The following is a 12,211-nucleotide window of genomic DNA, read 5'->3' as shown; positions in this document are numbered from 1 at the left end:
TGCCATACTCATATCAGACAAGTAGACTTCAAGATAAAACAGGTAATGAGAGACAAAGAGAGGCAATATATAATGATAAAAGGGACACTCCACAAAGAAGACATATCAATTATAAATATATAGGCACCCGACATAGGATCACCAAAGTACATAAAGCAACTATTAACAAACCTAAAAGGCGATATTAACAACAACTCACTAATAGTAGGGGCTCTTAATACCCCACTTACATCAATGGATAGATCATCCAGGCAGAAAGTCAATAAGTAAATAATGGACTTAAATGAAAAACTAGACGACATGGACTTAATAGACATATATAGAGCACTCCATGCAAAAACAACTGACTACACATTCTTCTCAAGCACACAAGGAACATTCTCAAGGATAGACCATATGTTGGGAAATAAGGCAAGCCTCAATAAATTTAAGAAGATTGAAATCATAACACGCATCTTTTCAGACCATAATACTATGAAACTAGAAATCAACTACAAGAAAATAACTGGGAAAGTGACAAAGATGTGGAGATTAAACAACATGCTACTGAACAACCAATGGATCATTGATGAAACTAAAAGAGAAATCAAAAAATATCTGGAGACAAATGAAAATGAAAATACACCATACCAACTCATATGGGATGCAGCAAAAGCGGTCCTGAGAGGAAACTCAGAGCAATACAGGCCCACCTTAACGAACAAGAAAAAGCCAAATAAGCAACCTTAAATTTCACCTAACAGAACTAGAAAAAGAAGAACAAACAAAGCCCAAGGTCAGCAGAAGGAGAGAAATAATAAAAATTAGAGCAGAAATAAATGAAATTGAGACCAAAAAAACAGTAGAAAGGATGAATGAAACAAAGAGTTGGTTCTTTGAGAAGATAAACAAAATTGACAAATCCTTAACCAGACTCACTAAGAAAAAAAGAGAAAAGGCTCAAACAAATAAAATTAGAAATCAAAGAGGAGAAATTACAACAGACACCACAGAAATACAAAGGATTATAAGAGAATACTATGAAAAACTATATGCCAACAAATTGGACAATCTAGAAGAAAGGGATAAATTCGTAAAATCATACAACCTCCCAAAACTGAACCAAGAAGAAATAGAGAATCTGAATAGATCAATCACAAGTAAAGAGATTGAGACAGTAATCAAAATCCTCCCAAAAATTAAAAGACCAAGACCAGATGGCTTCTCCAGTGAATTTTACCCAACATTCAAAGAAGATTTAATACCCATCCTTCTCAAACTATTCCAAAAAATAGAGTAAGATGGAACACTTCCTAACACATTCTGTGAGGCCAACATCATCCTGATACCAAAGCCAGACAAGGACAATACAAAGAAGGAAAATTACAGGCCAATATTGCTGATGAACATAGATGCAAAACTACTCAATAAAATATTGGCAAACTGAATACAGCAATATGTTAAAAAGATCACACACCATGACCAAGTAGGATTTATACCAGGAACGCAGGGATGGTTCAACTTCTGCAAATCAATCAACATGATACACCACATTAATAAAACGAGGAATAAAAACCACAAGATCAGCTCAATAGATGCAGAGAAGGCATTTGACAAGATCCAACATCCATTTACGATAAAAACTCTCAACAAAATGGGTATAGAAGAAAAGTACCTCAACATAATAAAGGCCATTTATTTATGACAAACCCACAGCCAACATCATACTTAATGGGGACAGTCTGAAAGCCATTCCTCTGAGAACAGGGACAAGACAAGGGTGCCCACTCTCGCCACTCTTATTCAACATAGTACTGGAGGGCCGGCCCCATGGCTTAGCGGTTAGTTGCGTGCGCTCCGCTACTGGTGGCCTGGGTTTGGATCCCGGGCGTGCACCGACACACTGCCTCTCCGGCCATGCTGAGGCCGCGACCCACATACAGCAACTAGAAGGATGTGCAACTATGACATACAACTATCTACTGGGGCATTGGGGAAAAAAAGGAGGAGGATTGGCAATAGATGTTAGCTCAGAGCCGGTCTTCCTCAGCAAAAAGAGGAGGATTAACATGGATGTTAGCTCAGGGCTGATCTTCCTCACACACAATAAAACAAAAAAACTCCCCAAAAACATAGTACGGGAGGTTTTGGCCAGAGCAATTAGGCAAGAAAAAGGAATAAAAGGAATCCAAATAGGCAACAAAGAAGTGAAACTCTCACTATTTGCAGATGACATGATTTTATATATAGAAAACCCTAAAGAATCCATTGGAAAACTATTAGAAATAATCAACAGCTATAGCAAAGTTGCAGAGTCCAAAATCAACCTACAAAAATCAGTTGCATTTCTGTATGCTGATAACGAACTAACAGAAAGAGAGTTCAAAAAGATAATACCATTTACAATTGCAACAAAAAGAACAAAATATCTAGGAATAAATCTTACCAGGAAGTTCAAGACCTATACAATGAAAACTATAAGACATTATTGAAAGAAATCGATGATGACATAAAGAAATGGAAAGATATCCCATGCACAAAGATTGGAAGAATAAACATAGTTAAAATGTCTACATTACCTAAAGCAATCTACAGATTTAATGTAATCCCAAGCAGAATCCCAATGACATTCTTCATGGAAATAAAACAAAGAATACTAAAATTCATATGGGGCAACAAAAGACCCCAAATAGCTAAAGGCAATCCTGGGAAAAAAGAATAAAGCTGGAGGCATCACAATCCCTGACTTCAAAACATACTACAAAGCAATAGTAATCAAAACAGCATGGTACTGATACAAAAACAGACACACAGATCAATGGAACAGAATTGAAAGCCCAGAAATAAAACCACACATCTATGGACAGCTAATCTTCGACAAAGGAGCTAAGAATATACAAAGGAGAAAGGAAAGTCTCTTCAATAAATGGTGCTGGGAAAACTGGACAGCCACATGCAAAAGAATGAAAGTAGACCATCTGCTATCGCCATTCACAAAAATTAACTCAAAATGGATCAAAGACCTGAAACTATAAAACTCCTAGAATAAAATATAGGCAATACACTATTTTACATTGGTCATAAAGGAATCTTTTCAAATGCCATGCCTACTGGGACTAGGAAAACTAAAGAATAAATAAGCAAATGGGACTTCATCAGGTTAAAGAGCTTCTATAAGACAAATGAAACCAGGATCAAAATGAATAGACAACATACCAGCTGGGAGAAAATATTTGCAAAACATATATCAGACCAGGGGTTAATCTCCGTAATACATAAAGAACTCACACAACTGAACAACAAAAAAAACAAACAACCCGATTAAAAAATGGACAGAGGAAATGAGCAGACACTTCTCCAAAGAAGATATACAGATGGCCAATAGGCATATGAAAAGATGTTCAACATCACTAATCATCAGGGAAATGCAAATCAAAACAACACTAAGATATCATCTCACACCCATTAGAATGGCTATAAACACCAAGACAAAAAATAACAAATGTTGGAGAGGATGTGGAGAAACGAGAACCCTCATTCACTGCTGGTGGGAATGCAAACTGGTGCAGCCTCTATGGAAAACAGTATGGAGATTCTTCAAAAAGTTAAAAATAGAAATACCTTATGATCCAGCCGTCCCACTACTGGGAATCTATCCAACGGACATGAAGTCAAACAATAGGTGTTTATGCACTCCTGTGTTCACTGCAGCATTACTCACTATAGCCAAGAAGTGGAAGCAAGCCAAGTGTCCCTCGACTGATGATTGGATAAAGAAGATGTGGTATATATATACAATGGAATACTACCCAGCCATAAAAAAAGACAAAATCGTCCGATTTACAACAACATGGATGAAGCTGGAGGGTACTATGCTAAGTGAAATAAGCCAGAGAGAGAAAGACAAACACCGCATGATTTCACTCATATGTGGAATATAAACCAACACACCGACAGAGAAAACTGTGTGGTGGTTACCAGTGGCAAGGGGGTTGGGGAGTGTGCACAAGGGGTGAAGGGAGACATGTATATGGTGATTGGCAAACAATAATGTATAACAAAAATTTCACAATGTTATAAACTATTAAGATATCAATTAAAAAAAAAAAAACCTTGGGTATAACTGAGACAACTGACCTAGAAAGCAGGGTGACCGACAGTGTTCAACAGAGGAGCATGCCTCTTGATTGCTCTTGGCTTCCTAACTGGATTCATTAAACAACCTATGATGCCTGGGAAGGCACAGCTGGCTGCTGGCTCACTTGTGCTCTGGCTGCCATTTCTTTCTGCTGTGTCTGTATGTGCTGCCATGGTATTCTAATAAATTGTGAGAGGATCCTGAAGGCATGTACCTTTCTGGCTATCTCCATTTAGCCTTAAGTGCTGTATCTTCTGGGATATACAATTGGATCCACTGGGTACCATTTGATTCCTTACGCTGCCGCACCCAGAGGGAGTGACTAAGATAATTGGTTATCGTACAAGGTAGGGGCTGAGCAGTGAGGAGATCTCTCCCTGAGTGAGACTGTGTTGGGAGTCAGTTGACCCAACAACACTGAGGTCACTGTGGGCCATCCAGTTTTCTCCCAACTCTAGTAAGCAAAATCACAAATTGCTCTGTCCTTATAGAGGATGTCCCTGGCATAACTGGACTAGGGGTTTACCAGAGAGCTAGAGGGACCCAGTGGGGTGCCCTCCTCACAGAAGCCACGGTACCCAAAAAGTCTAAATGTCGCTTCAAAGGCAAATCTCTTTGTTGTTGCTTACCCTGCTGTGTCACAGTTCGTTCCCAGTAGGGTATAAGGGATCACACATCCTGGAAGGTCCATACCTCAATGCTTAATGAAAAAGGAAGAGGAGAAGGAGCATTTTGTTAGCACTCCTCCTAAGACACCTGAGGACGTTCCCAACTTCTGTGAGATAACAAATCTCTAGGCCAATGTGCTTGGGCACTCCAAAGTGCTACTGCTTATCAACATGCTAGGAGTCTCCTCCTCAAGACCACATGGTCACAAAATCAAGATACCACCCGCACGGCTCTCCTGGATACAGACACCAGCCCCTCCGAGGGTGAGGGAGACACCACAGAAAGGGAGGCCACTGCTCATATCAGAGGCCCCTCAGGACACCAGGGGTTTGGCAGGTAAACATTCAAAGGCTGAAAAAAAAGAGGAAAAAAACAATTGGGGATGGACAAGAGATGAGAGACAAAAAAAAAAAAAAAGGAGAAATTTTCCCTGCCTAGAGTCACAAGCTTTCTAAAAGATTTGTTTAAGAAAAATAAGGGGGGAAAGGACTGATGACAAGTCCCAGGGAGAGGCTGCTGCCTAGAGGCCCTGGGCCCCTCCCTCCCCCTTGTCCTCTTATCACCCAGAGACAGAAGCTACAGACCACAGCTTCAGGGCTAAAAGTCTAAACCAGGAAAAAAGAAAAAAAAAAAGGAGGAAAAAACCCACCTAGATATAGGGGAAGAAAATAAAAGGCACCTAAATAGGTTTTTATATATATATATATATATATATACATATATATATATATATATACACACACACATATATATACTGGGCTCTCCTGGAAGGGAAGAGAGGCTCCCCCAGACCCTGAGCCTGTGACCCTCCACACCCAGCTGCCCGTTATGCTTTGGGTCACGGAAAGAGCACATCACAGGCTCGGCACAGCTACCAAAGCCTCCTTAAGACAGGATGGAGGTAAACCTGGGCCCTGGCATGTATCCCACCCGCAGGAGGGGTGGCTTCCTGTGTAATCAGTCCCCTGCCAGATGCTGTGGTGCTGAAGGAGGTCACCTCTCCCCCGGATCCCTGGGGGGCCTGGGGAGCTCCTTTGGGTAGAGTGAGTGAACAGTAATGGGAGTGTGTAGATGTGTGAAAGGCACTGCCAGCCATCATAGGTGATGGAGCTCAGTGGAATGTTGCTGCTCTCCGTCCCCTAGCAAGGATGTCCCTGAGAAAGGACAGGACCAGAAAAAAACACACTTGGCCAAATTTCAGGCACTCATCTTAGCACTGGATGCCCTGGCCAACACGTGGCCCATCTTCACATCCATCATCAACTACTCGGCCATTACCTAAAACTTTTCTCCTTCAGAGTAAAGAACTCTGAGAATCTCCTGCCTCACAGACACTCCAAATATAAATCAAAGTCCTTGCCATTCCAAGGCCTTGCCGGGACACTCCTTATGCCCTTCGGAGTTACACACGGGACTGATACTAACCAAGGCACACATTCATCACAAGCATCATGTGAGACCGACACTGTCCCTGAAAAAGGTAGTCCTTCAGGGCAAGTCACCAGCACAGTGCGGATAGAGTCCTCGGGGTCAAAACTGGGTCAGGTCCATGCCTTAACTACTCAGAGGAGGGAATGGGGACGCCCTGAAAGCTTAGACTACTCATGATTCCCTCAAGCGAATGGAAGAGCACACAGGGCTATTTCCCTGGGCACGTTGGACACTGCATGGACCTGCCAGATGGCAGAGGTGAAATGGCTTTTGTCACAGAAATTGGCAGTGATATAAATCTGGGAAGGGTCCTGAGGAGGTCAGAAAGTACAGCACAGCTCCTTAACTTCCCACATACCTGGAAGTTTGGGAGACTCTCTCTACTGTGTATGTTTGGCTGTATGAGGTTCAACTGAGGTAGAAGCCTCCCTCACAAAGGTTCTCCCCCAGTGTCCTTACTCTGAACAAGGAAACAGCACATTAACTGCACAACTAGGGCCTTCCCCCAGGATGAACTCTTTGGTACTGAATGTGGTCACAATTGCAGCTAAAGGATTTCCCACGTTCCCCACGCTCACACAGCCTTTCTCCAGTGTGAACTTGCTGGCGTTTTATGAGACTGGAGTTGCAGGTAAAGAACTTCCACATTCAGTACACTCAGATGGCCTTTCTCCAGTGTGAATTCGCTGATTCTAAACACAACTGTATTTGCAAAAGAAGGCTTCTCCACGGCAGACACTCGGATGTCGAGTAAGAGTGTTTGTGGCTGGCAGCTTTCCCACATTCACCCCACGTCCCACTGTGAAAGGCTTCCTCAGCTCAAGGCTGCTGTGTGGTTCCCACCAATGGGAGTGGCCTGGTGCTGGAGAAGGCCCGAGGTGGCCAGGACGTCCTCCCCAAATTCCCCAGAGGTCAAAGGCTTCCCTGACATGTGGATTCTGTAGCTCTTCACAAGCTCAGCCCTGTCCACATCCCTCTTCAAGGGGTGCTGTGCCCTGCAATGCTTCTGGTGCTGGGGAGAGCTAGTACATGTCCCCCCAAACGCAGATTGCACCCATGGTATGTTGCTTGATGCTCAGGAACTTGCAGAATATCTTTCAAGACCAGCACAGGAATCTCACCCAGCTGAATATTATGGGTCAATGGAAGCGCCTTGGAAGTCCTGCCTTTCAACTCTCCTTCTACAGAAGCACTGCTCAGAAGCTGTCTCCTCATGCTCCGTTCCAGGCCAACAACCCAAAAACAGAAAAGCTGAGGAAACGCACACTGATATTGGTGGGAGGGGGAGGCCCCGTCACAAAGGTGTGTCAGATACAATAGCCAATGAGTCCATGGGATTGTTCTGAGGACAAGGGAGCTGGGGGCAGGCTGAGGAAGGGGCTGCTTGGCAGTACTGGGCCTCTGAAGATTGCAGAACAGGGGACACCTCACCAGACAAAGGACACAAGGATGGGGTACAGCACAAGGAGGAGAGGCAGTCTCCAGCTCATTCTTCTGCCAACAGCCTTCAGCAGGACCTTGTCTGCTGCTGACATGTGGGTGCTGTGCAGAAAGGTGGCTGTGTCCAGGCCCAGGAAATTCAACTGGATCCAAGTAGTTGCCATTCAAGGATTATTTAAGGGTATGTGCACACCTCACGACACGTTCTGTGTGGGTCAGTGCTGGAGAACATTGCAGAGGGAGCAGTGGAGAGGAACAGGTGACCCAAGGAGGCCACAGAGTTAACTGGGAGTCAGAAGTCACAGATGAAATGACAGGTCAGCGAATGGTCAAGTCTGAGAAGAAAAGCAGAAATGATTTGTGGCCAGTGACATTCACACCAAAACACTGGTGGACACATGGTAGGTTCCTGGTATGATCTGAACACAGCCCTGATGTCACGTCCTCCCCTAGCTGCCGATCACCAGGGCCAGGCCTCCTGAGACCATCTTGCCACGTCCACCCTGTGAGACAACCAGGGCTCTCCCAGCAGCCCCAGCAGTACAACTTTACGGGAGCTGCATGAGGCAACTAACAAAAGACAGGACACGAGTGCAGCCAGCACCAGCCCAGAGCAATTCATCACGCAACAGAACTCAGGAAAATTAATATTACCAAAACCTCAAAGGAAGGTCTTGGAAGAACAGCCCATGGTCCACGTAACTACAGCAGTGACCATGACGATGCTTGCAATTCCTGGCACGGGCAGGCGTGAGGAAATGTCAGCTAGAGGCAGGAAGTAGAATCTGGGGCACACAGATGCCACGGACCTAGACACAGTCATCCAGGCAGGGAGAGGGCAAGCAAGGTGAGACCCATTATTCTGACTCTCAGACCCTTCCATACGCATGGTGAAGCAGCAGGTGCCAGGGCTGCTCGGGGAACGCATTGCTCGAGGCAGTGCACGGCTCAGCGCTGGCATCCACAGCACACATGCTAAGAAAGTGGGGAAGTTAGCAGAGCCCACGGCCCAGCTCTGGAAAGGACAGAGCCGCCTCTAGGGGAAAAGAGGACAGACAGAGAGCAGCTTAGGACACTGGCAGGGATATGAGGCCCTTACACAGGGATGCTGTAAGTGCCAAGTTTCGCCACAACACAGCACAGCACAGCACAGCAGCCTCCGAGCCTCGTCAGGAGCCCCATTTACCCTGGAGAAGTTGCTGGCCACGTTCTGAAAGGTCACAGCCCGGCCATGATGGAGACAGATCATTGCATGATCAGCTCTTTACTAGGACTCTACGTTCCTCCCTCCACACATCCATCCCCTGCTCACTCTCCTCCTACATGTCTACACAGCAGACACCAGGCCCTGGTGCCAGTGGGCCCTGCTCTCTCCTCATGGTCCCACTGATCACTGTGTCAGCCCACAGCAATGACAGGCAGGTGGGCAGATACGTGATATGTAAGCTCGAGGCCTGGCGAGCAGGGCCACCCCCCTCGTCAGACAATTCCCCTGGGTTGCTCCAGATTGTGTTTACAACACACAACCAAATGCAGGCTTAACCACCACCCTGATGTCCTCAATGCCAGGGCCCTGGGGCCATCAGTTCTCACTGCCTCTCCACACGCACATCACTCTCTCGAGCACACCCCCTCCCTCACACAGCTGCCCCGACAAAGCCACTTCCACCTCCACCTCACACCAACGCTCCTCTCTGGGCTCCCCACAAGTTACTCAACAGAAGACATTTGAGAATCTTGAGCAAATCCAGTTACCCCAGACATCAGATGCTCCCGACCACAAAAGGCAGCTCTGATTCCTGCTATGAAGGTTCCCCGCCTGCCTCGCTTTCTTGCTTCAAGCTCAGCCACCCAGAACCGCCATGGCTGCCTTCCACTTGCCTGCACTCGATGTCCCCTCACCAGTCACAGCCTTCCTCTCTCCTCCTAACCCTCATTCAAAGCCCAGTCTCAACAGCCCTCCACCTCAGGCCCAGTGACTCTCCCCCATGACCAAATGCGCCCCTGAGCTAATCCGCCAGCCTGAATGAAACACCCCAGACACACCAAGGTCCCGACAAAGTCCTGGAGATTGCTCAGAGCAGTGAATAAGCAGTAATTCCTGCCTCACTCTCATCTGGCCTCAACTACTCCCGTGCCTCCACATCCAATCACGTGCACTCATCCCTCAGAAGCCCTGGCCACCTGCCATATCAACCTCTCTCCCACACTGTTCCCATGGCCACTTCTCCTAACCTGTGTTGTGACACCGCCCACCCAGAAGCCCAAGCAAGAGATCCACTTCTCAGCCCCTACACTCCCCTCCCTGGGCTGCTATTAGCAGCACCATCATGACCAGGTTTCCTCTCTATAAATGTGACCCAAGGCTCCACCCTGGTCCACACACTGTCCCCCACCTTTTGGAGAGGTCTCCATCCTGAACCCCTCCCCAGAGTACCAGACCTGTATGCCCAGCTGCCCACTTCAGCCTCCACTAATTGTTCCCTGAAACACCTCATACTCTTAACATGGCCAAAATCAAAACTCCTGATCTTCCCAGTGAAAATTACTCCTATTACCAACTTCCCCATCTCAGCTGACGGCCCTTCTATCCTTCAGCTTCTAAACCCAAAAACCTTGCAGTCATCCCTGACTACCTTTCTCTCTCTCATCCTCAAAATCAGAAAACCCGAGCTGACTTGCTAAAAAAAAAAAAAAAACAGACGCAGACCTCATCCATTTCTAGCACCTCAGTGGCCACCACATGGTCCACCCCATCAACACTCACCCGGACTCCTGCAGCAGCCTCCTCCCTGGTCTCCTATGTCCTCCCTCACATGCACACTCCTCTTGCTCTCCAGCTGCTGCCACAGGGAGCCGGAGGAGAGCTGGGTCTGATCACCTCCCTCCTCTGCTCTGAATCTCCCATTGCTTCATCACCTCTAAAATAGACACCCCAACTCTCAGGGAGCCATTCCAGACCTGACTCCTGCCCCTTTGCTCTCAGTTCCCTTGGGAATGAAGAGACCTGCGCTTCCCTCAGTACTCCCAGCTTAGCGTCGCCTCCAACCTTTGCACATGCTGGTACCGAGGCTTGTGCAGCCTTCCACACCTCATTCTATTGATGGCCCACAACAGGAACCCTTCCATGTAAACTGTGGCCTGGACTGACCACCCTGGGCTTGGAGTCTGTTCTGGGTCCCCATGCCTAAAGGCTGGCAAATGGCTGGGGAAACGTTGCAGGACACCACAATCCCAGAAATCACATGGGTGAGGTCACAACTTAAGAAGGTTCGGGGACACCCTCTACTCACCTGCGTAGGGTGCATAAGAGCTTCTGTACTCATGTGAATCTGTGGGATGATGCAGTCCTTGAGAGGCTGGCAACCATGGCTGGCTCCATCCTGTAGCCACTGCCCAGTCCTGGCGCCAGGAGATGGTGGAATGACTATTATCACCGGGCCTCAGTCCTCAGTGCTCAAGCTATGTGGCCTCCTCAAGGACTCAACTTCCCTGTGCCTAGCTGTTATCATGCCGCCTCCCATCTGTTCTCCTCTGAGCAGCATTTGGAAAACTTTTAAAACTCTAACTCAGATCTATCATCTCCCTCTTCTGTTCACAACTCTTTGTGACTCACAGTATCCTGGACAAAAGAACAACCCTTAGCCTGACAGTCCAGGCATGATGCCCAACTCTCTGTTCTTTGCAGATACAGCACTCTGTTCCCTACTCCTCCCAGCTCAGTCGCCCTCCACACCTTTCCCCCGCCCGGCCCTCTGTCTGGGACCCTCTCCCACACCCGTCACACCGGCTCTCAGAAACAGGGCCATACGTGCGCCTCCCAGTCCTGGACACCAGTGCCTGGGCTGCAGGGACTTGAGCAGCAACTGCACGGGGCTTTAGGGTTGGGCTATCTTTGAATACGCCATGCCCCTTTCCACCTCAGGACCTTTGTACACATCATTCCTAAAGATCAGGAGCCTCTTCCTTCCCTCTTTGCCTAGCTGTCCAACTCCTACTTATGCTTCATAACTCAACAGACAAGCAGATCTTTAGGGAATCTGTCCCTGACTGCCCTTTCTCCACCAAATCTAGTTCAATGTCCTTTGTTTTACAGCCTCCTGTAAAGGCGCCTCCTCTCATGCCTTCTCAGTCCTATCACCTCAGCCACAACCCAGTGCCCCAAAGCCTCTGTCCCTGTGACCGAAAAACGGCAGTGACCACCACCAAAGGGACGTCGGAATCCCGCCCTGACAAGCCTCCAAGGCACGGAAATGCCCCTAATCTGTTCTTTCATTGGAGGAACGCAGATGTCCTTCAGTGCAGTGTGTTCTGGGTAATGTAGTTCCCACGACTCCACAAGCCTGCAGCGCGAGGTGCTCCATAGCCAGACCTCTTTGAGAAGAGGCCCTGGGCGCCATGAGGGGTGCTGGGAAATGGCATCTGGGTATCTAGGGTGAGGGAGGGGTTCGTCCTTCTTAAAGAGGCCGCAGGCAGACTGCAGGGGAGTGTCTGCAACTCATCACTAATTGTGAAATATTGTGGAAGAAAATTTTCTCCTCTACTCGGTTCTCA

General features: G+C 47.1%; 1 protein-coding gene across 3 annotated transcripts in view; it reads right to left on the bottom strand.

Moving 5' to 3' along the window:
- LOC131397540 (zinc finger protein 211-like) overlaps positions 1-11,335 on the bottom strand; it is a 164,498-nt gene extending 153,163 nt beyond the window's left edge. For 2 of the 3 annotated variants that reach the window (XM_058530595.1, XM_058530604.1), the window contains exon 1: positions 10,951-11,335. The gene's annotated coding sequence lies outside the window, so the exon portion shown is untranslated. The remainder of the gene's footprint in view (positions 1-10,950) is intronic. The other variant, XM_058530609.1, reaches the window with a different exon arrangement.
- Between the last annotated feature and the right edge of the window lie 876 nt (positions 11,336-12,211).

This window comes from Diceros bicornis, chromosome 34 (assembly GCF_020826845.1).
Source record: "Diceros bicornis minor isolate mBicDic1 chromosome 34, mDicBic1.mat.cur, whole genome shotgun sequence".
NCBI lineage: Eukaryota > Metazoa > Chordata > Mammalia > Perissodactyla > Rhinocerotidae > Diceros > Diceros bicornis.
This window is presented reverse-complemented; position numbering and strand designations above follow the sequence as displayed.